At 42.9% G+C, this 13,330-nt stretch overlaps 1 long non-coding RNA gene across 3 annotated transcripts in view; it reads left to right on the top strand.

Moving 5' to 3' along the window:
- Positions 1-2,479: 2,479 nt before the first annotated feature.
- The window catches only part of LOC113460186 (uncharacterized), a 34,013-nt gene continuing 23,162 nt past the window's right edge, over positions 2,480-13,330 (top strand). For all 3 annotated transcript variants that reach the window (XR_012579883.1, XR_012579882.1, XR_003381943.2), the window contains exons 1-2: positions 2,480-2,618; positions 5,532-5,615. This is a non-coding gene — a long non-coding RNA (uncharacterized LOC113460186). The remainder of the gene's footprint in view (positions 2,619-5,531; positions 5,616-13,330) is intronic.

Below are 13,330 nucleotides of genomic sequence, written 5' to 3'. Positions count from 1 at the left end.
AAAAGGAAGTATATATACCTTCAGAAATACTGAAATAAAATGTTCTAACTGGTGGATGGCTGGAAAAAAATTTTAAAGGAAATTTTTGACAGAAAGGTCTTCATCCATTCCACCCAATCAGAAATAATTATAGCCCTGTTGTCACCCTCTGCTACTCTGGAGTTGGATTTTGATGAATGAAGTGTTTATAGAGCTTTAAATAAAGTCAGGAGCTTCAACCTCATGACAGAAAGACACGAAGCCACTGTAAGGACAATTACAGAGCCAGTCTGCTTGGTAATAACCAGAGATATTGGGGGGAATGGTAAATATATGCCACCCTGAGCCAACAATAGAATTATTCAACTACAATTTCCACCCAAGAGCCACAGCCCTGCACAGGTTAAATCTCCAGGTGCTGCCAGGGTGAAATAAGAGAAAAGATGGAGATGGAGATGAAAGAAAAGCTTTTTCTATTGTTTTGGTGACTGTGGTACCACTGAGCCCAGGTAAAATGAAGGTAAGATGTCACCAGGTTAGATGTCACCTCCTCTGCTTTACAGGCAGACCCAGAACACCCAAAAAACAAAATGCACACATTGTTGGTCAGAGACTCCTGCAGGCTTCAGTGCTCTTTCAATTTGCAGGCCAGGCTTTACCTCCTTGTTCCCAATCTGATATTTCATGTATTTTTATGAAGGGCTCCTTGTCACCAGTTCCACAGAGGGGTTGTTCTTTAATACAGTCACTGCAGGGAGAGAAGCGAGCGAGCAGCTCTCCCTCCAAGCACAATCCTGAAGGTCACAATTTTAGCATCCAGGAAATGTTTTTTTGGCTATGTCAGCATTTTTTTTGCCCATGCGCCTTTATGGATGACTTTAAAACAGTGTCTCCAACCGTAAAATTCCAGCAGCGTTTAATCTCACTGAGTATTTTCTTGGATGCTGTAGCCAAGATCACTTGGCTAATTCAGCTTGCAAAGTACTACTGGGAAGGAGTATTTATGGTAGTCCCAGCAAGGACAACCAAATTAGCTGTAGCAAGCAGCCAGCCTGAAGAAGAAATAAAACGAGGGAGCCAGATAATTTGGAACAAAATGTAAAAGACACACAAATCATTTAATAAAGGTTTTCCCCGGAGGAAACTTTCCAAGCAGCTGAACACCAGGACAGCTGAGAGAAATGAGGTCAATTGTGTTTAGACACAATGTGTACATTTTATTTTTTAATATGATCATCATTTGTCAAACTTTATGGGCCAGGTTCTTTCCTCAGATTAGCTGATACTGGAATTTAAGTCATTACAATAAGGTTTTGTCTTTAGCAGACAGGAAGGTGGAGAGAGTGATTTATTTCAAGGAAACTGTAAAATATTCACTGAGGTGGAATTGCATTGTCTAGAACTGGGAAATAAAAATGGAGTAAAAACAAGGAGCAGGATAGAATAACTCTGCTTTCCCAAGAAGTGCAGCAAACAAACAATACCTGTAATTCTTAAGCAGGAGCCTGGGTTAGAGAACTCCCTTGCACATAGGTTCAACATTACATATTTTGCATTCTCCTTGTTGAACTCATAAATCCAAGTCCAGACACACATAATAGAAGCATTGGAGTCCAGAAGTACAAGAGGTAAAAGGAACAAATGCCCTCATTCTCAGAATAAAAGTGCCTTTTCCATTTGCAGTAGAAAGGGAGCATTTGAAGAATTTGAATATGTGCTTTTATACAATGCTTTCATATTGCATTAGCCTAATAATAAACTCTGATTAAGAAAAAAAAAAAACGGAGCCAAGAACCAAAGCTGAAGCTTATTCATCCCCTCTGAAGCTGAGATTACACAATCTTCAGCAGAAAGCACAGCGGTATCCATGAGACAGCTCTCCTGCAAGATTCCAGCATAATTTTACCCTTTCTGGTTTGCATCCTCCTCAACTGCCCTTCCTCTAAAATGAAAACAAACCAAAATGATTTTTTTCCATTTAGAATATGGGGAATCATATCCACAAACATGCACTGGAACAATCATAGAACGTCTTTGAATGGAAAGAACCGTGAAAATCATCCAGTGCCCTTCCCTGCCATGGGCAGGGACAGCTTCCACCATCCCAGGTTGCTCCAAGTCCCATCCAGCCTGGCCTTGGACACTTCCAGGGATCCAGGGGCAGCCACAGCTTCTCTGGGCACCCTGTGCCTAGGCTTTACACCCTCACAGGGAAGAAATTCTTTGGTCTTGGCAAGAGACACTTGAGAAGTTTATGGATACATGGATATATGGATAGATATATGGATATAGGGATGGACTGGACCCCACAACACCCACCAGAGGGATCAGGCCATGGAGAGTGGGATCCCTGCACAAGTAGAGACATTTCAGCAAGGGAGTTGCCGTGTCCCTGGAAACTGTTCAACACAGAGATGAAAAGCTGTGAAATACAGAGCAGACAGAGCCAAGGCATGGCTGGGACTCATTTACTGCGAGTTTTTCCTCTTTTCTGGGCCACCAGGAAACAGCCAGTGAGAGTCCTGTTAATTAAAGAGGCTTTGTTGGCCATAAATCACATGGGCATTCCTGGGAAGGGGAAAACTCCTTCAGCAGCCATGGTTTCTCCTGTCTCCTGTTGGAGTTAAAGTGGCATCAAAGTGAGTCTGTGTTTGGCATAGAGGGTGAACTCTGATGGAAATCTGTCACAGACATCTTTTATGAAAAATCTTTTTTTTTAGGATTTTTCCTCTTGAGAAGCTGAGAGGCCTCAGGAACAAAATGTAAACACTGATTATCTGCTGCTGTGGAATGCAACAGGTGCATCTGTGATTGGTCTCATGTGGTTGTTTCTAATTAATGACCAATCACAGTCAGCCGGCTCGGACAGAGAGTCTGAGCCACGAGCCTTTGTTATCATTCTTTCATTTTCTATTCTTAGCTAGCCTTCTGATGAAATCCTTTCTTCTATTCTTTTAGTATAGTTTTAATATAATATATATCATAAAATAATAAGTCAAGCCTTCTGAAACATGGAGTCAACATTCTCAACTCTTCCCTCATCCTCGGACTCCTGTGAACACTGTCACAGAAATCCAGGGAGAAGGGAAGGGTTCTCACAGGGAAGAATCAAAAGCCAACAGCATCACTCCAAATGCACATCCCCCTGTTATCCTCCTGCCCACTGCCTTGTTGAACACATTGTGTGTGTGTTTGTGCTCTCTTTGAGGCCCATTTTTATTTAATGCCGCAAAGATGTGCTGCTTGGAGAGAGCACGAATCCTTTGAACGTGTAATTAGGGATGAGGGGGGCACTCTCTGCCTCTGCCCACAGACTCTCAGCTCACATCTGGGTGTGCCAGCTTCCCCCGGCACTGGGGGGAATGAGGATACCCTTGAGACTGGGAAATGAAAGCAGAGCAGCCTCAGATCTGCACCCGCACCAAGCTGCTGAGGAACGGCAGTTTAGCTATGCTGATTTTTTTCTTCTTCTTTTTAATTGACATAGCCCTACATCCTTTGATCTTTGAAGGGCATGTTTATCCAACATTGTTCAGTGCAGCTACACTGCTTCTGGTTACAAATTGTGAGAGTCATGTTCTGTTTCAGTGAAACAATGGGATTTAATTATTAGCAGCCTTCAAAGACAAATGCAGGGCTCAGAGTCTTCTCTGATTACAAGGTCAGAGCAGCAGATCAGTGGTTGGGAGCAACAGAGTTAACAGTATTGTTTACATTATTCTGGGGGAAAAAAATTCACTTCCTAATTTTACATTCACTCTTCAAATTTTCTCTGTTTGTAAAAAAAAAAAAAACCCAAACAAGTAATCAACACATAAATCAGAATCTTGATTGGATTTCACTTTAAGGTGAGTTTATTAAAGGTTGGTTGTCCTTATGAAATGCATGTACTATGTACTGTGCTTGGATGTCAAATACAGGAACAGAGGGGACAGCTGCTGTCAGGAAGTCAAACAAGGTGGGCAAAATATTTATTATGGGCTTTAAAGATGGGGGAAACATTAGTTTAAAACTTTAGAAATATTGTTTAAAGGGGAAGGCACTGACATACTCTATTCAGAGGAGTAATTCACCACAAAATTATTGTAGGCGTAGAATTAAGTCACCCACATGTGCTGGATTCTCCATTACTGGAATTTTTAAGAACAGGCAAGGTAAAGATCTTCCAGGAGCAGTTTGTGGATGCGTGGGTACAGATTTCTGAAGTGAAGCTTGACTCAAGTTCCCCGACATAAACACAGCTTTGCTTGTCATGATAACCCAAGGAATATCAGCTTTTACTGCTAATAATTGTAGATCCTAATCATTTAAGCATATGTGTCATTCCAAGCACAAGATGTGCTCAGTTTATGGCCCAGTGAGACATTAAATTAAAGATAAATCATCTCAGACATCAGTCTCTGGAGAAGTGTGTGTTTTCCCTCTGTCTGGGGCTACTAAGATAGAGGTAGTATAGACTGAAATCCACTAAAGAAAGTGAAATGAATCTAAAACTTAGCTTGCAAATTGTTGTTTCCAACAAATTTTTGGCTTGAAAGTTTTCATAAATAATCTGCTAATTGTCTTTCATTTATTTTCCTTTTTCTCTTAATGAAACAAGACCTGAACACACCGCACAAGGACCCCAGAGTATGAGATAAAGCACAGAAAATCAAAAAGAACTATAAAAGTACCTTAACTTAGAAAAAGGGCTATTTTAGAATTATATTTCACTTAATTGGAGTTATTGGAATAATTCATCTTGTCCTTTGACCATCCTGCTGTGATAATAGCACAGGTTGAGGAGAGAGGTGTCGTCTCCAGATGTGAGAATTCATTATCCTCATCAGATAATCCTCATCACAGAGCCCAGCAAGGATTTTGTCCATTGGTTCAGGGACCCCATTCTAACCTGATTTTCACCACTGAGTGGCACCCAATGCTACTCCATAAAGGATAAGAGAAAAGCAGGACAAGAAGCTTGTCTGGATAAACCTGGTGTAGAGTGTAACCAAAATGGGAAAAATGGGGGGAAAAGTGAGCAGAGTTATGGAAATAAAAGAATTTGCGCCTAGTGCAAACCTCAGCTTCTGGACTGGTGACACCAAAGGTGTAAAGAATGACAAGCATTAGGGAGAAGAAGCTGATAAAACTTTGAAGTTCCTGTGTGTTTATTATTTCAGATATAAGCCTTCCCTCTGTATGCTGAATTGTGTTCTCAGTTTATAAGGTTTGGACTTGATGATGAAGGATGAAGGTTTGACTTCCTCTTGGAGGTCTTTTCCAACATTAATGATTCAATGGGTCTATGAAGTTTTTGGTTTTGCTGGTTTTGGTTTTTTGGTTGGGTTTTCTTTGTTAGGTTTGGTTTGGTTTTTTGTTTGTTTGTGGGGTTTTGTTTGGGTTTTTTGGTTGGTTTTAGTTTTGGGTTTTTTGTTTTTGTTTGAGGTTTTTTGGTTTGTTTTATTTTTTTAAATTTGATTTATTTGTGGTTTTGTTTGTTTGTTTGTTTTGTTTTGTTTTAATTTCCAGCTGAGAGAAATGAGAAATTGTTGTGCTTGCTGCTTTTTTAGCTTGACTGTGAGCATGAACAGAAGCCTGGACATGGAAATATTTGGAAGGAACAAGATCTGGTGTATATTTGGGTCTTCAGGTTGGTAAGTAGCTAACAAAATTTTATTTCTATGTCATCATATTAGGCAGAAGTGTCTAATTTCCACTGAGACAAGCACCTTTCCCCACTTCTTTCCTCATCTCTGGAAACCTTTGGACCTGTTTGAAGACATCACACGGCATAGTGTCTTGTTCTGGGATTAGTCCCACTGACCTGCTGGGTTAGAGGAAATCAGGTTAAAGGAAATCAGGTAATTAAGACCCCAATCCACTGAGATTCTTTATTCATTAGCTGCCCAAAGCCTGGTCCAGCAATTAACATTGTATTCCCAGTACAGCCACCAGAGCAAACCATGCCAGGGATTTTATTTCAACACATTGAGACAGTTCCCATACTGCTGGCACACCCAACATCCACATTTCTGTTTCAGGAGGCGAAGTCCTCAAATCAGCATTCATGGCTTGGGCTGCAATTCCGTGGCAGAAGGGAGGATAAAACTTGGAGATAAAGCAAAATCCCCAATCGTATTTACTGCCTTGAAACCACAGCTGGACAATGTCTGGGTTTTTGCTTGGTCAGGCTTTTCTTTGCTGTGTGTTTTGTCTTAGTGGAGTCCCGTGACACAAACCAGCCTCATTCCACAGAGCATCTCTCATAATCCCAGTCCCCAGAGACATGATCATAGTGGAGATTACAGCAACAGGCAGTGTTGCTGTTTCAAACACTTCAGTCACTTTCCCACCATGACTTTTGATGTTGTTTGTGCTGGGATTGCTCTGTGTGTGTCAGGCTGTGAAATCTCACAGCAGGAATGATGATTCTTAGTTGATTACACCAGTTCACAGATCTGTGTTCAGCTCCTGTCATACACTTGCCAACAGGATTGTGGGCAAGGGTCAACTCTGTTGGGTTTTTCTTTTCAAGCACATAGTTCCTAAATCTCATTAATTTCAGTGCTCAAAAATCTTGTAAAATTTGGCTTTTGGGCACAAAGCACCCTATGGAATTTTAAGCACTCACCTGAGGACATTATTTCTGAAAATCCCTCTCTACTGCTGGAGAAAACAGTTATTTTCAGAGGGCAGTGCAAACTAACCAAGAGATCACTGTCCCTTTGGTGTATAGGTGTGCTTTGCACACCAGATATGCACCTACAGACTCATAAATAAAGTTAAATTGAAAGAAAATGTGGGGGGTTTCCCTCAGAATTCATCCTACCTTTAGATTGCTGAAGGATCTGGAGTATCAGGAGGAGCTGATGGAGCTGGGAAGGGGCTCAGCTTGGACCAAAGGAGGCTCAGGAGGAACCTTGTGTCCTTGCACAACTCCTGACAGGAGGGGTCAGCCAGGTGGGGTCAGGATCTGCTCCCAGAGAGAAAGTTAGGATAATAGGAAAAGGCCTCAAGTCATGCCAAGGAGGCTAAGATGGAATATTAAGGAAAAATTCTTCACAGAAAGGGTTTCCAAGCATTGGAACTGGCTGTTCAGGGAAGTATCATCATGAATATAGGAAAGATGGTGGAGTCACCATCCCTGGAGGGATTTGAACAAGCCATGCAGATGTGGTGCTTAGAGATATGGTCTTGTGGTGGGTTTGGCAGTGCTGGGGGAATGGTTGGACTCAAGGAGATTGGATTCCTTTTCCAGCCTCAATGATTCTATGATTCTGTGAAATGGGAAGGTTGAGGCATCACTGACACCTCTTACAGTCACTGAGAATGTGGAGGGGAGCTCAGCTCATCTTGGACAGCTGTCCTCAACTCCTTTCAGGCAGCTGAAGAGAACTCAAGCACATGGCAATTAGTACTTTAATTAGGATCAGCCTGAGCAAATACTTAGGCAAAATACACTGCTCTGCCTGAAAGGCTTCAATCTGAGCTGGCATCAACGTCAGTGTGCAGAATTGTTTGTGCTGGATCATGGACAAAGTTACCAAGAAGCCAAATTCAAAGGAATGAATGGAGCTGGGCTGGGAGCAGGAAGAAGGCAATGAGTATTTTTGCAGGCTAAAGACAATTACTTTAATTATATCCACTCACAAAAAATAGAAACGTTGCTGAGAAACACTCTGTTTCAGGCTTCTGTTTTCCAAACCTAAATAATGATTTTCATATTCACTGACAAGCTTCATTAGCTGGAATTAGAGGGTGTTTCTTACACCCTCTCCTGTTCCCCCATCCCCAGTACTTTGTCCCTCAAGAAACAAGGGGAGAGAGATGTTTGAGATTCCTGTGTCAGCATCTCAATGGAAAAAATAGAAATGTGTTTTTCCTGGAGAATGAAAACCACAGCAGTAACTTACACCAAAAAAAAAAAAAAAAAAAAAAAAGCAAACACTCAATAAAATGAACTAGAGAGAAGAAAAGAATATCCTGAGATAATTTGGTGGGGGGTGAATTTAGCCCAACAGCAGGAAAAAATTACCAAGACCTTTGTCTTTGTCCCAACAGTGAAATGTGTGCTGTGTCTAATTACAGCAACTTTGGGGTTTTTTTATGGGTTTTTTTCACCGCCATCCATCCATCCCCTCGTGCTGACGGACAGCTCACACCATCCCAGATTTGTGTCAGGGAAGGGAATGCAGTGCCAAACGCTGAGTAAATGTCTGCTGCCCTCCTGTGTACATCCTCAAAAAGACAGAGGCGAGGATGCCAGAGCCCTGCATCTCTCTCCCAGCACGTCCAGCTCCCGGGGGAAAGGCTGGCGTGCAGTGTCTGTTGTGTATTTACCCCTGATTTGTGTCGCTGATTCATCCTCGAGTTGATCCAGATTTCTGCTAATGGATCCGGGCCCTTGTTCTGCCACCATCTGCTTGTTGTGCCCGCTGCTCCCCGTGTGTTTAGATGCCATTTGTTGCTCCATGTGTGCAGTGGGGGAAAAGAGATGGGAGTGGAGGAAAGGCTGCTCTGGATTGTGCTGTCACAGTGACAGAACCCAGGACATCCCTCTGGCTGTCCTGGATGGCTCAAGCCCCTGCCAGGGGGCTCAGAGACCTTGGCACAGAGCCCAAGAACCCTGTGACTTTGATTATGACCCGTGGAAAAACAATTACCAACCTTTATATGAATAATTGCAAGTCAAGAGAGTTTACGTAGAATAATAGTTTGTCATGGGGTGAAAAATAGATTTTTGAGGTTTTTAGAATGGAGGCCTGGGGTCCCAGGATGGAGTAATTTGGATGTGCCCTGTCCTTCTTCCTTCTTCTACCGAGCCTCCATCTTCTGGGTGATGTTGGCACTTTTGGATTGGTTTAAGGCAGAAGCTCACTGTCTAACATAGGTGATAGGTATTGGGAAGTTATGGTAAATATTGTACACATAGTTTTTAGTATAAAAAGATAACACCACCCCACAGGTGGTCAGAGTGCCTCTGTCTGACCTGCTGAACAGATCTCAGCAGGCCAGAGAAAGAATTTTATAGATAAATAAAAAACAACCTTGAGAACAAGAACAGAAAAATCCTGACTCCTTCTTTGACTGCTGGGCTGGGAAAAGAGACTTGTACATATCTCAGAGTCACTCTGACCAGCAGAGATTCTGAGACCACAGCAGACACAATAAGGGTGGGTTTGGAGCCAGCACCAGCAGCTCGAGCTGTCCAGAAGGTTTTATCCCAAGGCAATGGGCAGCAGTTTCCATCAGGAGACTGATAAAGCACAGAAATCACCTACCCAAGGCAGTTTTGGCACCTCCACCACTGGAAAAAACAAGTCATATTTTCAAGAGCCACTTCAACAGAATTCACCAGGTAGTTCACAGCATCACTGCCCCTCAGCCCTGAGATTTGTGATTATTTATTTGCAACACAATTAAATGGAAACTGAGTGTTCTGTGTGTTCATTTCTGACTGTGAGAACTCTTGCATGAAGTTCCCGGCTTGCCTAAGCTCAGATCAGGGTTTAGGGTGAGTGCCTTGATGGTGACCATTTGGCATATTATTCTCAGCACTGGTTGGAAGTAAGAAAATAACATGATGTCCAAAAATACTAGGCCAGTGAAAATGCCTTTTACATCTTATTAAATCTACGATATATATTCATTTTCTGCCTCCTTTCAGTGCTTATGAATAATACAGAGAATGAATTTTCACCTGGAGAGATACAGAGGGAAGTAAAAGAGGAGATATTTAGATTAGAAATTAGGAAGAAATTCTTCCTGTGAGGGTGGTGAGGCCCTGGCACAGGGTGACAGAGAAGCTGTGGCTGCCCCATCCCTGGAAGTGTTCAAGGCCAGGTTGGATAGGGCTTGGAGCGACCTGGGATGGTGGGACGTGTCCCTGCCATGGCAGGGGGTGAAACTGGATGGATTTTAAAGTAATTTCCAACCCAAATCATTCTATGTTTCCATTATTTTTCTTAGGGTAAACACACATACACACACACAAAAAAAAAAACTGTTGCATTCCACTATGTAAAACAAATTTCTTTGCTCCTTATTGTTTCCCAGCCATGGGGGAAATTTATTTTATTCAAGACACCTCCCTTCTGCATGGTTTCAGCTTTGGAAGGTGAGCAGGTTTTGAAGAGTTAATTATAAAGCTCCTGCTTGAGGAGCATGAGACCAAATCTTGTTCTTAGATGTGCTGCCCCCCTTGGTTTCAGCTGAGTGAATTCAATAGGAAACCCAGTCATGCAGGTGTAATCATGGGAAAGAAAAGCACAGCCTAAGGGTTCAACAGTTCTAAAACATCCTTAAAAATGATGACAGGTAAAAAACCCCAAAACCAGTAAGCCTGGGAACTTAGGTTTGTTCCTGTGTGGTTGGGATGAATTCAAGTGTTTCATCACAAATGCATCTAAAATGAAAATAAAACTAAACTTGCACTTTTATTTTATTTTACTTTGGTGTCAAAATTCATGGGTTAGAGGGATTTCTTTTATAGAATAATTGTTTACATGGTAGAGCTCTGCAAAACACCAAGACCTGGCAGTTTGATCCATGAATTTCCTGAGCTGAAAAGCTTCCCTGTGGAATAAGATCAGGACAGAACAGCATGACATTACACAACTGTCGTGTAGAGTTAAATAAACAGTGTGGGGATTAAATGCCATTTCTCAGATAGGAGTGAGCTGTAATGGTGCTGGCTGCTTTCATGTAGGGTTTTTTATGAGTTGTTGGATGGAGAACCCAGCTGACAAGGACAAGTTTCCAGCTCCATCCCATTTCCTATTCAGCTGCTTTGGCTGAGGGAGTTTGCAGGGCTCTGCTGGGGCAGAGTTATGGAGCTGACACTTTCTTGGCTCCACGTCCCTGCAGAGGGAAGGAAAAAAGAAACCAGGAGCTCTGTGCCAAGATTTTGCAATCCTGTCACATCCTCCTGGCACTTCTGCCAAGGGTGACAGGGAGGAGAGGGGTGAATGGAGGGACCAAGGCAGTGCCTGTCTCTCTCCTCCAAGGTCTCTGGTTAGTGTTGTTCATTGCTGCCCCGAGATGTGCAGGATGTCTCTGCTTCGGCCTGTGCAACTGAAGAACGAGTCTGGGCTCTTCACTTTTCGGTCTTGAGATTGTTTATTAATTCTTATCTATAAAATTTTCTTTCTGCCCAGCCGAGATCTGCTCAGCAGGGCAGCCACAGGCACTCTGGCAACTCCCAAGGCAGTGCTGTCTTTTGATACCACAAACTACATATAACATATTTACACTTAATTCCCAATGCCTATCACCTATGTTAAACAGTGCACCTCTACTCTAAACCAATCCCAAAGTGCCAACATCACTGCAGAAAATGGAGAAGGAGAAGAAGAAAAAGAAGGAGATGGAGAACGAGAAGAAGAAGAAGAAGAAGGAGAAGAAGAAGAAGAAGAAAAGCTAGACACGCCCAAGTTCCTCCATCTTGTCCCCATAACCCCTATACCAAAAATCCTAAAATCTACATTTTCACCCTGTGATCATTTTGTTATTTCACCATTCAAACCTGTGTGTCTTTCATGTCCTCATACAAAGTTGGCTACTTGCTCCAAGGGTCACAATCAATTCCCCAGGTGCTCTGGGCTGTGTGCCAGGGTCTCTGAGCCCCCCAACAGGGTCCTTGGCAACTCTGGACACCTGGAGGGATGTGCTGAGCTCCAACACAAGGGCTCACCCAGGTTCTGTGATCTCCATGCCCTAGCTGGGGGATGAGGATGAGCTGTGAAAAGCCTTGAATAAGCCCCCACAGCTGAGGGCAGTGAAAGGGCAGCTCAGCTCCTCTCACTGGCTACAACACTTGGTCCCTAGAATGTCCTCAGGAGATGAAGTGGCTCTGCTTTGGGCTCAGAGAGGCACAGGGATTGCCTCTACCTCAGAAGATCTTTGCCCTGGATTTTTTTGGGGGGTTTGGTGGAGCTGGCTGACAAAGTTCAATATCTCCTTCCAGCAGTGTCTGCCTGCATTGAGCTTAGAATGCAACTGGGTGAAGCAAGCCTGGAATCTCCAATTTGCTCTTTCATGCAGCAATGCTCAAAGATTCTGCTCAAAAAGTCAATTCAAATTGAAATTCTGCTTTGAGGGAACCCGTCCTGACATGTAGGAAAACTGTTCTGTGGTTGATGTGCAAACTTGTGCAAGGGAAGAATTAAAGTATTGCTTTTCTTCTCCCAAGTACACTAAAATGTCCATAGGGAGTTTTCCATGGAAAATAGCAGTAAGTGAACTCTGGGGAGAAAAATACTGAATTCAATGGGCCAGCCTATGTCTGAAAACCAGAGTTTTCATCACGACATTAGATGTGGTGGGACTTGAGCCCTCTTCTCCATTTGTCAACCAGTTTGGGATAATTCTGAATCAGAATAAGGGGAGCCACATGAGGAATTGTAAATGGCTCAAAACTGTTGACATAGCTACAGAAATAAGAAGGCTGGTTGGATTTCAGAAGGATTAAATGATATTTATTTATCTTCTGCCTCCCCAGGAAGGAAACATTTTGATTTTGTCACCTCTTGCTCATTCACATGATCCACTCTTTACTGGAAGGACATTCCTGTTACTTTTGGCTGTAGTTTAGTGCCCACCGCATAAAGGATCTCAATTTTTCTCTTTTAAAATGCAATTCCCTTATGACTAGGACACTCCTTTATTCTCAGACTGGTGTGGGTCTTCTCAATGTGACAGGCAAGACTTTTACTTCCTTGGAAGTGAAGGAGCAAGACAGGAGAGGCTTTCCCACTCAGGGAAGCAGAAGGAGGGGATGAAAGCAGGAATACAGACCCAGGAGGAATCCTAAATAAATGGGTGGCTTCTCCCCTTGTCATGGGCATGATGATTGTTTCTGCAGGCGGCCACATTTAATGGTCACCAGCCCAGAAGTCCTGGCTGTACCTTCAGCAGTGGCTGCTTTCCTACCTACTTCATCCTAAACAAGTCCTCTTGTCACTTCTGGTTGCCTTTATTTCTGTTGGAGCTGGAAATACACATATGGGATTCTATCACATGCCCTGGGAACATCCTGTGGGGGTACAGTAATAGCTGAAGGCAAATCAGGTACTCAGGGGATGGTCCAGTCACACGAAAATAATTCCACACATATGTTCTCTCAGGGTGACTCCTTCCTCTTCTCTCTCTGCTCTGGTTTGAATAAGGAAAACTTGCTGAACAGGCACCCCAGGGGGTTGATGTATTCCATAGCCAAGGAAAGCAATGCCAGCATCGCCCCAACAAATGCTTTTTCCTGCACATGCAGCTCTTTCTTCCAGCAACTGGTTGCAAATAGGCTTTATTGCTCAATGGCTGGCTCAAGTAGATGTTTAACAGGCTTTAATTCTTCATCAGGCTTCAGATTTTC

Source organism: Zonotrichia albicollis, chromosome 4, assembly GCF_047830755.1.
Source record: "Zonotrichia albicollis isolate bZonAlb1 chromosome 4, bZonAlb1.hap1, whole genome shotgun sequence".
Taxonomy (NCBI): domain Eukaryota; kingdom Metazoa; phylum Chordata; class Aves; order Passeriformes; family Passerellidae; genus Zonotrichia; species Zonotrichia albicollis.
The sequence above is the reverse complement of the archived record's forward strand: the minus strand, read 5'-3'. Positions and strand labels throughout refer to the sequence as shown.